General features: G+C 39.8%; 1 long non-coding RNA gene across 3 annotated transcripts in view; it reads right to left on the reverse strand.

Annotated features, from left to right (window-relative positions):
* The window catches only part of LOC112643038 (uncharacterized), a 41231-nt gene that overhangs the window by 10775 nt on the left and 16334 nt on the right, over positions 1 to 14122 (reverse strand). For all 3 annotated transcript variants that reach the window (XR_007409039.1, XR_007409038.1, XR_007409040.1), the window contains exons 5-6: positions 13843 to 14011; positions 11206 to 11359 (exon numbers count right to left, since the gene is read on the reverse strand). This is a non-coding gene — a long non-coding RNA (uncharacterized LOC112643038). The remainder of the gene's footprint in view (positions 1 to 11205; positions 11360 to 13842; positions 14012 to 14122) is intronic.

Raw genomic sequence — 14122 nt, forward strand, 5'->3', positions numbered from 1 at the left:
AGGGGTGGGGTGTTTAGCCCCAAACATCTGGGTGATCCCCATCCCCTCAAAACACCCCACCCCCAAGTCACCTACTCTGCCCCCACCCTCGGGTATCCTGGGGTCATTTCTGGTTTCATTTGTCTGAATTAAGAAGAAGGCAAGAAAGAAGAGCTTAAGGAAAAAATGTAAGACAGATTATTGAGTACAAGCAAGTGGCCAGGACATGTCAAGTGTTGGGGTCTAGCTGATAACAAACTTATTTGGCTAATAAACCCAGGTAGAATAAAAAGTTGGATATCTGCATTCTATCCAGTGTTGATAACTCTAATACATATCTGTATTATTTAAACCAACAAACTTGGGGGAACCTGGATGGCTCAGTTGGTAGAGTATGCAACTCTTGATCTTGGGGTATGAATTTGAGCTCCATGTTTGGGCACAGAGATTGCTTAAAAAAAAAAAAAAAAAAAGCTAACAAACTTAAACCAGCTTTTTATTTACTGAAAATTAGCCTAGATCCTAGAACTTGAAAAAATCTGGGTTAGTTTCTACTGTATTTCTGAGATTTAGAAGGGTTTATTTGTAAGTGCTTAAATTCTAAGCCAATTAAATAGAACTCCTTTACAAATTAATTTTAGCAACACTAACCAGAGGTTTAAAAAAAACCTTATTGGGGGATCCCTGGGTGGCTCAGCGGTTTAGCCCTTGCCTTCGGCCCAGGGCATGATCCTGGAGTCTCGAGATCAAGTCTCGGGATCGAGTCTCGGGATCGAGTCCCACATCAGACTCCCAGCATGGAGCCTGCTTCTCCTTCTGCCTATGTCTCTGCCTCTCTCTCTCTCTGTGTCTCTCATGAATAAATAAAATCTTTAAAAGAAATCTTATCTATAATGTACATACATATAGACAAACAGATCTTATAGCTTCTGTTTCAAAACAATATAAAACACACTAGCTGGGATCCCTGAGTGGCTCAACGGTTTAGCACCTGCCTCCCGCCCAGGGCATGATCCTGGAGTCTACACTAGCTTATAAGTATTAGTTGAAATATATTTAACTTCCCTCAGATGACTGGGCTATTTGTAGAGAAAACTTTTAAGACGTAGAAGTATCTTAAGGAGGCTATGATCTAAAGTTTGGGCTCAAGAGTTCTTTACACAGTTTGAATTTTTCTTAAAAAGGTTGTTTTTCTTTCTTTTTCTTTTTTTCTTTAGTCTTCGGTGAGTATGGGCATTGTTCCAGTTACTTCTGTCTTCAAAAACTGACCTTTGTGCTTCAGAGTCAAAACATAATGAAAAGAAAAGACAGACTCTGGGTATAAAGAAGGAAGATAGTTGATTGCTCTACCAGCAAAGTAAGCTGCAGTAGGCTAAGTCCTTCTTTTTTTTTTTTTTTTTTTTAAGATTTTATTTATTTATTCATGAGAGACACACAGAGAGAAGCAGAGACACAGGCATAGGGAGAAGCAGGTTCCCTGATGCAGGACTCAATCCCCAGATCTCGACCTGAGCCCAAGGCAGATGCCCAACCATTGAGCCACCCAGGCGCCCCAGGCTGAGGCCTTCTAAAACAGCAAGGCCCCTGGGAAGGGGATGCGGTGGTTATAGGGACATAGAGGATCTGGCTGGTTTCCACAGGAATTATGTCCGTGCTGCCAGCCTCTTTGGTCATTTTCGGGATAGTTCCAGGGTCCTGAAACTAAAGGCTAAGTGGGGAGGAGGGGAGGCTTGCGGAAGAGAGGGGGAAAGTTACTTTAAAATTGAGCTTCACTGAAGCATTAGTGCCACCATTTGGATTTTTGTTCAACTTTATGATTTAAGTGTATTCAATTTCTGGGGTGTTTACATTTCAAAGATGTGGTAACATTTGTATCTTCAAGGGATAGAAAAAGTATGTAAGTTCCTCCAAGAAGGACTTTGGTTTCTTAAGGTCAATGGTTTACAAATCTTTTGAGATAGAGTTGTAGGATTGGTAAAAAGGAATAAATAGACTGATTTTAGACTGCAGTGTTTCTTTCTTTCTTTTTTTTTTTTTCTTTTTTTTAGTTTTGCAAAGATTTGTAAGTTAAGGACAGTTTGCTCTCATTTTTTTTTCTTTTTTTTCTTACGTGGAGGACAATTTTACTTCCAATGCACTGATTTTTCTTACAATATCTGCAAATGTCTGAAGGCCAATAGGAAGGGGTCTGAGTGGACTTTGGTTTTTGTTCTATGTCTCATTTCTGTTCTTCCATCTTTCGAAGGAAGTCCCTAAGGCTAACTGTTAAACCAATAAGACAGTTGTTTAGAATGACGGCTCTCCAAAAAAAATTTTATTTCAAATATAACCAATTTAAAGGATCCATCATCTGGTCACTGGTGAGTAGGATTTTATATTAATATCAGAAGACTTAAACCAATAAGCCCCTTTATGGCTTAACCAAAGATGGGAGAGTTATTCCACAACAGAGTGTAAAAAATGCAGTCTTCACAAGATCCAGAAAGTTCATTCCAGAGATAGCCTAAGAAAGCACAGGAGGTACTATGAAGGGCCCTATTTTAAACAGCTGTTTCAAAACACAGGAAATCATGTGTTTTCCCTCCTTTGAACAGAATAGGGTGACTTACCAAGCCGAAAGTTCACCACCCCTCTGCCTCTTTTTTTTTTTTTTTTTTGATTCCCTAAGCTTGGGTCCACAGCCTATTCAGCTATCTGCTGGATGCATATGCACACTCCAGCTGATGGAGACCAGAGAATATTCTCAATAATCATAAAGTAAGCAAAAGAAAACAATGACCATCCCTGAGAGGAAAAAAGGATCAATAGAAAACAAAAGTACTTACAACAAATTTTTACCAAAGTTACAATGCCCAAGGAGATAGTTTCACAACTGTTTTCTCCTGTTAATCTAAATTTTAGATTTTAAAGATGTACACTTACTATCATCACCTCCATTAGATCCTGCAAGCAGGTTTGCAGAAGACTGACTTAGTAAGAAGTCTCACCTGCTTGGGTGTTTTTTGTTTTTTGTGGTTTTTAAAGATTTTATTTATTTATTCATGAGAGACACACAGAGAAAGGCAGAGACACAGGCAGAGGGAGAAGCAGGCTCCATGCAGGGAGCCCGATGTGGGACTTAATCCAAGTACCCCAGCGATCATACCCTGATCCAAAGGCAGATGCTCAACCGCTGAGCCACCCAGGTGCCCACACCTGCTCAGATTTTATCAGAAGTCCCAGGATCTCTCAGTTGCAGCAGTCCTGGGCTGAACAATCTCCAATCAAAGTTTATCCTGACAACTACACCAACTGTTGGAGAAGGAAAAATAGTCCTCTGCCCTCTAATATTCTTTTGGTTGGTCTAATAATTAAATTGACATGAGACAGCTTAATGGGAGAAAATCAACATGTTCACATTCATACAGGGGCTCCATCAGAATAGGAAGCCCTCAGGCAGTCAGGCATTGAGGCCATAAGCCATCCAGAGCTATAAGGAGAAGGGGGTAGGGGCCTGGGACTTCAAAGGGAAGGAACCCAATTCACAGGAAAATGAAAAAGAATAAATGTTGGGGAAACAAGTGTCTGTTGGACCATACAGAAAAAACGGGACATGGAAGAAAATTTAGCAAACAGACTTGTCTCCCTGTCTCCCACATCTAGCTCGTAGTATACTGCACACAACCTCGGTGACAGCTCCCTTCCTGGAGAAGGTCCTCTTTCTACATTCCTTTAGGCAGTTAGTGTAAGGTCAAAGCTTCTTCTTGAGCCTTCTGTTTCTTAAAAGTAATTGCTTACAATAATCCATATGCCAAAGAGGCACATTTTAGGATGCAAACTTTGCTCCCTTACACTCATTTCCAATTTTACCCAGTACTGGCTCCAGACTCAACTTTCTCTAATGTTGATTCCCTGCCTGAGGGTGACCAACTTTCATTACCTGTTGGGAATAAGAGAGAGTTACGATCCTAGATCACACCCAAGCACGCTGCCTTCTGGGGCAACAAACAGAAGGTTGGGAACTAAGATATAGCTTGCTATAAGAGCTAAACAGGGGCTGTGCTCTCTCTCCTGAGAGAAAATGTATGCCATCACCGGGACAGAAAGCAGAAAAGTCTGGAGCCAGAGAAGCTCCTTAATGAGGTCTCTAGAGTAGAAGTACTGGAGGATGCAGACTCAGAAACAGATGGAAGTGTGATGGGTTTAGACTCAGTTTGGAACAAATCTTATCAACACCAAGGTCCCACAATTCATTCTTTTGGTGGATTGGTTGGAGGATTGCTAGGAAAAGACAAATCCTAAGAGGACAGGAATGTAAACGAAGATCTCCTCAGACCATAGAGGTTGAAGGAAGTTGCAATATAAAAGGTATGTTGTTTTTCATTGAGGACACTTAAGGAAAAGTACCTCTGGTCAGCTCTGGTTTATCAGTCTAGAAACTGGGAGAAGTCATTTTGAATAAGATAGTGCTAGTCCCCTGCTCAGCATCTGTAATTTCCTTTTTTTTTTTTTTTTAAGATTTTTATTTATTTATTTGAGAGAGATCACAGAAGGGGAGCGGCAGAGGGAGAAGCAGGCTCCCTGGTGAGTAGGGAGCCTGACATGGGGCTTGATCCCAAGATCCCAAGATCATGACCTGAGTCAAAGGCAGATGCCCAACCAACTGAGCTGCCCAGGTGCCCCACATCTGTTCTTTCCTGTGGCCCCCAGCCTCAGTAGAAGCCCCAGAAGAAGACTTTGCTCCTGCAAAGGTGCAGAACAGGTGTGCAGCCTAGCGTGAACTTGTGCCTTGGCAGAATTGAGGAAGTGAAGCCAGTCTTCTGGAACCACTGGAGGAAATGATACTGAGGCTAGCAATAACACTGAATGCTGAGCAAGGGATAAGTTGCCCAAGGGGAAGGGGTTAACTAGAAACTGAGTGACTCAGTCAATACCCAGTACTCAAACCCTGTGCTGACGCTATGCTCATAAAAGAGGTGGAGTGGGGGTGGGAGGATAAGAGGAAGAAATAAGAAGAGACAAGTCTCTGACCTGAGGAATTTTCAGTATAATGGGGAAAGAGATGATGCATGCAGGAGACAGATATAAAAATAGCACAAATACATCCTATCCTTCACCTGTATTAGAGCAGAATACAAAAGAACTTTGAGTTTATGACTGAATAAAAAACTAAGGGAAAGTAGGAGTGTGAGAAAAAAATGATTACTGATTGTAGAGCCAAAGTACCCCATCAAAAGGGTTTCGACTTTGGACACATCTACAGATTAGCTGCAAAGTAGGTCTAAGTATCAAGCAATAATAACATAAAGGTGAGAAAACACTGAAGAACATGGTAGCTAAGGCAGGGTTAGACCATTTATGGTTAGAGTGTTGTTTTATAAATTTGACATTATGTTTATATTAAAAACAACATAGCCTCGGGCAAAAGAAATACCAAGATCATGCAGTGGTGAGAGCTTAGCACAGGAGAGATTACAAACTGAACATATAGTGATGAGAAGAACATATAGGAAAGCCTCTTACCATAGCATGGCTCCTGCTTGCATAACTCCCCAGTCGTGATTGGGGAATAACTAACTCTTAGACACTTTGCATGAGGACTTCTTTTTTTTTTTTAAGATTTTATTTATTTATTTATTCATGAGAGACACAGAGAGAGAGAGGCAGAGACACAGGCAGAGGGAGAAGCAGGCTCCATGCAAGGAGCCCGATGTGGGACTCGATCCCAGGTCTCCAGGATCATGCCCTGGGCTGCAGGTGGCGCTAAACTGCTGAGCCACCCGGGCTGCCCTGCATGAGGACTTCTAATATTTATTTATTTGTTTGTTTGTTTGTTTGTTTATATTTTAGAGAGAAAGATAAGTATCAGAGGGATGGGGGAGGGGCAAAAGGAGAAGGAGAGAGAGAATCTCAAGCAGACTCTGTGTCAAGCACAGAGCCCAGCATGGGGCTCAATCTCATGACCCTAAGATCATGACCTGAGCCAAAATCAAGAGTCAGATGCCCAACTGACTGAGCCACCCAGGTGCCCCTGGATGAAGATTTCTAAAACACACCATTTCTACACAGCAATAAGAAGAATCAACAAGGGAGATACAAAACAGCCAGGATAGATGCCAATAGTAAGTCTTTACATGTAAGTAATTATTCTAAATACAAATAGATTGAATTCACCAATCAAAAGGTACAGAGTGGCTAGATAGATTTTTAAAAACAAGACCTGGGATACCTGGCTGGCTCAGTCAGTAGAGCATGTTACTTTTGATCTTGGGGTTGTGAGCTTGAGCCCCATGGTGGGTGTAGAGATTACTTAAAAAAATAAAATCTTAAAAAAAGAAAAGACCCAGCTATACGCTGCCTACAGGAGCCTCATTTCAGCTCTAAAGACACATACAGGCTCAAAATGAAGAAATGGGAGAGGATATTCTATACAAGTGGAAACCTATAGAAAGTGAGAATAGCCATTCTTATAGCAGACAAAATAGACTTCAAGCTGAAAACAGGAACAAGAGACAAAAAAGTACATTATACAAGGATGAAAGGGTCAATACAAGAATATATAATTATCATAAATATACATGTACTCAACATCAGCGCACCAAAATATATTAAGTGAATACTGATAGAACTAAAGAGAGAAATAGACAATAATACAATAATAGTAGGGGACCTCAATATCCCCCTGTTGGCAATGGATAGGTAATCCAGACAGAAAATCAACAATTAAAACTTGGAATTGAACAATACTCTAGAACAAATAAACTTAACAAGTATATATAGAATTTTCCATTCAGTAGTAGAATACACATCCTTCTTCAGTGCACATGAAACATTCTCCAGCACAGATCATATGATAGGACACAAAACAATCTTAGCAAATTTAAGAGGACGGAAATCATATCAACTATCTTTTCTGACCACAATGGAATGAAACTAGAATCAACAACTGAAAAAAAAAAGGGAAGTTATAAATACTTAGAAACTAAACAGCATACTTCTAAACAACCAATGGGTCAAAGAAGAAGTCAAAAAAGAAATAAAAAGTTATCCTGAAACAAGTGAAAATGTAAATACACCATATCAAAACGTATGAAATGTGGCAAAAGCAGTTTTGAGAGGAAAGTTCATAGCAATAAATGCATATGTTAAAAAATGAGAAAGGGGGGATCCCTGGGTGGCGCAGCGGTTTGGCGCCTGCCTTTGGCCCAGGGCGCGAACCTGGAGACTGGGGATCAAATCCCATGTCGGGCTCCCGGTGCATGGAGCCTGCTTCTCCCTCTGCCTGTGTCTCTGCCTCTCTCTCTCTCTCTGTGTGACTATCATAAATAAATAAAAATTTTAAAAAAATTAGAAAGGTCTCAAATAAATAACTCACTTTACACCTGAAGGGGAACTATAAAAAGTACAAATTAAGGCCAAAGTTAGCAGAAGGAAGGAAATAATAAAGATCAGAGTGGATATAAATGAAATAGAGACTAAAAAAAAAAATGGAAAGGATCAATGAAACTAAGAGCTGGTTTTTAAAAAAGATAAACAAAATTAACAAACCTTTATTTAGACTAAGAAAAAAGAGAGAGAAGACTCAAATAAATAAAATTAGAAATAAAAAAGAGACATTACAACTGATACTGCAGATACACAAAGACCATAAGAGGCTGTTATGAACAATTTTATGCCAACAAATTAGATAACTTAGAAGAAATTGATATATTTCTAGAAATATACAACCTACCAAGACTAAAAATTAGAAAGAACTAGTAAGGGCAGCCCGGGTGGCTCAGTGGTTTAGTGCCACCTTCAGCCCAGGGCATGATCCTGGAGACCCGGGATCAAGTTCCACATCAGGCTCCCTGCATGGAGCCTGCTTCTCCCTCTGCCTGTGTCTCTGTTTCTCTCTCTCTGTGTGTCTCTCATGAATAAATAAATAAATAAAATCTTAAAAAAAGAAAAAACTAGTAAATCTGAACAGATCAATAACAAGTGAAGAAAATGAATCAGTAATTAAAAACTTCCCAACACAGAAAACCCAAGGGCCAGACAATTTCACTGGAGACTTCTACTAAACATTCAAAGAAAAATTAACACCAATTCTTCTCAAACTCTTTCAAAAAGTTGAAGAGGAGGAGACACTTCTAATCCCATTCTACAAGGCCAGCATTACCCTATACCCAAGCCAGAGAGGAACACCACAAGAAAACTATAGACCAATATCCCTGATGAACATAAATACAAAAACTCTCAACAAACTATTAGCATACCAGATTTAAGAACACATAAAAAGAATTAAACATCATGACCAAGTGGAATTTATCCCTGGGATGCAAGCATGGTCCAACACATATAAATCAATATAATAAATTGCATTAATAAAATGCAAGATAAAAATCACATGATCACCTCATAGGTGCAAAAAAAATTAAGCATTTCACAAAAAATAACATTCTTTCATGATAAAAAATTGAATATAGAGGAAATATGATAAAATTGAATATAGAGGAAACATACCTCAACATAATAAAGACCATATATGACAAACCCATAGCCAACGTTCTACTCAATGAAGAAAAATTAAAAGCTTTCTCTAAGATGAAGAGCAAGACAAAAATGCCTACTCTTTCCAATCCTATTTGATATAGTACTGGAAGTCCTAGCTACAGCATGGACAAAGAAATAAAAGGCACCAGGAAGGAAGAATTAAAGCTGTTGCTATTTGCAGATGATGTTTTGCATATAGAAAATGCCAAAGACTCAACCATAAAATTATTTGAACTAATCAATTATTTCTGTAAAGTTGCAGAATACAAAATCAACATGTAGAAATTAGTTGCCTTTCTATACACCAATGATGAGACATCTGAAAAATAAAATTTAAAAATATCCTATTCGTATTACCATCAAAAACAACAAAATACATAGAAATAAATTTAACAAAGGAAGTGAAAGATAGTTCAACTAAAACTATAAAATTTTCTTGAAAGAAAGAAATAAGACATAAACATGGAAAGACATCTCATATTCATGGATCAGGAGAATTAATATTGTTAAAAAGTCCATACGAGTGGTGCCTGGGTGGCTCAGTCAGTTAAGCATCTGCCTTTGGCTTGGGTCACAGTCCCAGGGTCCTGGGATTGAGTCCCACATCAGGCTTCCTGTTCCTTGGAGAGCCTGCTTCTCCCTCTTCTCTGCCTGCTGCTCCTCCTGCTTGTGCACGCTCTCTCTCTCTCTCTCTCTCTCTCTCTCTTTCTCTCTCTGTGTCAATCTTTTTTAAAAAAGATTTTATTTATTTATTCATGAGAGACAGAGAAAGAGAGAGAGAGAGAGAGAGAAAGAGGCAGAGACACAGGCAGGAGAAGCAGACTCCATGCAGGGAACCTGACATGGGACTCGATCCCGGGTCTCCAAGATCACGCTCTGGGCTGAAGGCAGCGCTAAACTGCTGAGCCACCACCCACCCAAATAAATAAAATCTTAAAAAAAAAAAAAGTCCATACTACCCAAAGCCATCTACAGATTCAGCGACGTACCCATCAAAATACCAATGACATTCTTCACAGGAATAAAAAAAAAAAAAAAATTCTAAAGTTTAAATAGAACCATGAAGTCTCCAAACAGCCCAAGCAATCTTGAGGAAAAAGAACAAAACTGAAAGTATCACACCTCCTGATTTCAAACTATACTACAAAGCTACAGTTATAAAAACAGTATGTTACTGGCACAAAAATAGACACATAGGCCAAGAGAGTCCAGAATTAAACCCTTGTTTGTATGATCAAATAATATTTGAGAAGATGATCAAAGCACCCAATGGAGAAAGGATAGTGTCTTCAACAAATGGTGCTGGGAAAACTGGATAAACAGATGCAGAGTGATGAAATTGGACCCCTATCTCGCACCACCCCCAAAAATTAATTCAAAATGGATCAAAGGTTTAAACACCTGACACTATAAAACTGATACTGATATTATAAAACTCCTAGAAGAAAACTTAAAAGCTCCTCGACATTCGTCTTGGTAGTGATTTTTGGATATGACACCAAAGGCCCAAACAACAAAAGCAAAAATCAACAGATGGGGGACTATATCAAACATAAAAACTTTTGCACAGAAGAAGAAACAATGAACAAAATAAAAGACAACTCACAGAATGGGAAAAGAATTTTGCAAACCGGGTATCAGATAAGGGGTTAATACCCAAAATACATAAATAAGTCATACAACTCAATGGCAAAAACAAAACAAAAGAACCAAACAACCTGATTTGAAAATGGGCAAGAGAACTAAATAGACATTTTTCCAAAGAAGATATCCAAATGGCCAACAGGGACCTGAAAACATGCTTGCCATCTCTCATCATCAGGGAAATACAAATCAAAACCACAATGAGATATCACATCATACCTGTTAGAATAACTTTCATCAAGAAAACAAGAGACAAGTACTGTGAAGAAAAGGGAACACTTAACACACTGTTGGTGGGAATGTAAATTGGTTCAAGCACCATGGAAAACAATACGGAAGTTCCTCAAAAAATAAAAAATAGAGCTACCATATGATTGAGCAATTCCATTTCTGGCTAAATACCCAAAGGAAATGAAAAAAGAGTTTTTTTTTAATTTTTATTTATTTATGATAGTCACACACAGAGAGAGAGAGAGAGAGAGGCAGAGACACAGGCAGAGGGAGAAGCAGGTTCCATGCACCGGGAGCCTGACGTGGGATTGGATCCCGGGTCTCCAAGATCGCGCCCTGGGCCAAAGGCAGGCGGTAAACCACTGCGCCACCCAGGGATCCCGAAAAAGGAGTTTTGAGGACATATGCACCTCCATGTTTACTGCAGCATTATTCACGATAGTCAAGACACGGAAACAAAATAAGTGCCTGTCAGTGGATGAGTTGATACAGACGTGCTACACACACACACAATCCAATAATTTTCAATCATGAGAAAGGAGGACATCCTGCCATTTGTGACAACATGGATGGACCTTGAGCACATTATGCTGAGAGAGAGAGAAACAGAGTAGACCCCAAACAGAGGAAGACAAGTAGTATATGATGTCATTTATATGTGGAATTTTAAAAAGCCAAACATATAAAAACATACAGTAAAATGGTGGTTATCAGGAGACAGGGGTTGGGACAGATTTTATTTAAGGATATAAACTTACAATGAATAGAAAAAAAAGTCCTAGAGATCTAATGCACAGTATAGTAAATATAAATAGAAATATTGTATTATAGAGGCACCTGGGTGGCTCAGTGGTTGAGCATCTGCCTTCGGTTCAGGTCATGATCCCGGGGTCCTGGGATTGAGTTCCACGTTGGGATCCCCGCAGGGAGCCTGCTTCTCCCTCTGCCTGTGTCTCTGCCTCTCTCTGTGTCCCTCATGAATAAATAAAATCTAAAAAAAAAAATTGTATTATACTATGTTATTGTATAACATTGTATAATTACAATTAATACAATTAATACAATAAACATTGTATTATAATCATCGAACTTAAAAAGAGACTTAATTATTCCAACTACTGAAGAAAAGATAATTACTGTGATAGAGGTGATAGTCATGACTACAATGGCAATCATATTAAAGTATATAAATGTGTGAATTAACATGTTGTATATCTTCACTTTGTACAATGTATGTCACACATATTTTTTAAAAACACATATATATATTTCAATTTTTAAAAAACATTTCACTTGTAGGTTTTTAGATGATCAAGTCATGTGAGAAACATTTTCTCCCTAATTCCTGTGCCTAAATTCATCATGCCTGGCTATCTTGGTCATTTTTCACTTGGATTTTTGGACTTGGTGATTTTGCTTCAGTGGTTCCACGCTGTTTAAGAACAGCTTGGAAAACCAACTGCATTAAATTACCTTAATGAAAACCACACACACACACACACAAAAAAAAAGCCAGATGATAATATCAGAGTACTGAGGTACAGTGCTGAAATCTAAAGAAGGAGGTACTTTCGAGGAGCACTAGGGCATGAGTGCTGGCCCCTCCTATAAACAGAGCATGGGAGGAATATGGGGCTGCCAGAAGAATGGGTAGAAAAATTCAACTAAAATCTTAAATTGCTAAAAGCCAGGCATGGTCAAGAACTGAGAGCTGCTGCTGCAAGCGGAGTTCACACCCATTTGAACGGTCTTCTCTGTGGACCTTTACTTGGTGCTCTAGAAAAGAACAGGGTGTGTGTCTCATGAATAAATAAAATCTCAAAAAAAAATTTTTTTAAGGGGCACCTGGGTGGCTCAGTGGTGGAGCATCTGCCTTTGGCTCAGGTTGTGATCCTGGGGTCCTGGGATCAAGCCCTGCATCAGGCTCCCCATGGGGAGCCTGCTTCTCCCTCTGCCTGTGTCTCTCTCTCTTTCTGTGTCTCTCATGAATAAATAAATAAAATCTTTTTTAAAAAATTATGGAACTGTATGGGTACCTGGCTGGCTCAGTCACCAGACCATACAACTCTTGATCTAAGGGGTTGTAAGTTCGAGCCTCACACTGGGAGTAGAGATTTCTTAAATAAATAAAAGCTTTTTTAAAAACATTATGAAACTATACAAAAAAGCAAGATAAAGACAGCCCTGTCAAAAGACAATGCAAGCAAGAGAAATTCTCTCAGAGATGATCCAGATGTCGTACTATCAAACAAAGAATTTAAAATAACTATAGGTAATATGTTAAAGGCTCTGGTGGAAAACATGAGCAACTTGCATGAACAGATAAAGAATTTCAGCGGAGAGATAGAAACTCTCAGAAGAGTGAAATGGAAATGTAAGAAAACTGAACGTGGCAAGAGAGAGGAAGGATCTACAGGCTCCTCAGTAGACCCCAAACAGCTGAGAGAGAATCAGTGTCTTGAGGATGTGTACATAGGCATTAACCAAACTGAAATTCAAAGGGAAAAGAAAGTGAGAAAAAGAAAATAGAACAAAACATCTAAGAAATGTGAAATATAAAATGCTCTAATACGTGTGTAATTAAAATTCCAAAGAAGAGAGAGAGAGAATGGGCAGAGGAAACATTGGAAGAGATAATGGATCAAACCAGAGATCCAAGAAGTTGAGAGAACCACAGGCAAACTAAGCACCCACACACACACCACCTGAACACATCCGTCCAAACACCTGAAAACCAAAGAGAAAGTCATTAAAATACCAATAGACCTTTCTTTTTAAAAATCTTGGAGAGCCAGGGATCCCTGGGTGGCTCAGCAGTTTGGAGCCTGCCTTCGGCCCAGGGTGTGACCCCGGGGTCCTGGGATCGAGTCCCACGTCGGGCTCCCTGCATGGAGCCTGCTTCTCCCCCTGCCTGGGTCTCTGCCTCTCTCTCTCTCTCTCTCTCTCTCTGTCTCTCATGAATAAATAAATAAAATCTCTAAAAAATAAATTAAAAAAAAAAATCTTAGAGAGCCAGCCAGCCACCAATAGCTTTAACGGCTCCAGAGGCTACCCTAGAGATCAAGACATCTAAATCTTTCTCTTGGCCAACTCACAATTGTCTAGAAGGTTTAAAAAGACAATTTTTTAAGAAATAGAAATGAGTGAGGGGATGCCTGGGTGGCTCAGTGGGCCAAGCGGCTGCCTTCATCTCAGGTCATGATCCCGGGGTCCTGGGATCAAGCCCCACGTGGGGCTCCCTGCTCCCCGAGGAGCCTGCTTCTCCTTCTCCCTTTGCCCTTCTCCCTACTTGTGCTCACTTTTTCTCTCTCTTTCTGTCAAATAAATAAATAAAATCTTTAAAAGAGAGAGAGAGAGAGAGAGAGAGAGAAATAGAAATGAGTAAAATAAGAATGGTAGAGTCCAGTTTCTAAAGCATGCCACCCAACAACCATCTCGTTCCAGAATAGGTGGGAACCTCAGGTTAGCCCAGACCTTGTTTTCCAGCCTTTTCCTTGAGATGAGGACTGCAGGTCATCTCCCCTGGCTCCGGAGGCTTCAGGAAGGCCGCCTTCCTTCCCTCTTCCCTTGCAGGGGAAACCCCTTTTCTTTCTGAAGCTCAAAGGTTCCTCCGGCTGAGTTGCCCTAGATGTCGCCTTGGGTCCTGTCACAGGAAAGTCTCCTTCCACTCTAAGCACAGGGAGTATTCAGAATCCACCCACTTGTCTGAGAAGTGACTTATGAACCCCAGGAACAGGATATAGTCCTTTGTGAT

The sequence above is a fragment of the Canis lupus genome, chromosome 38 (genome assembly GCF_003254725.2).
Source record: "Canis lupus dingo isolate Sandy chromosome 38, ASM325472v2, whole genome shotgun sequence".
NCBI classification, from domain to species: domain Eukaryota; kingdom Metazoa; phylum Chordata; class Mammalia; order Carnivora; family Canidae; genus Canis; species Canis lupus.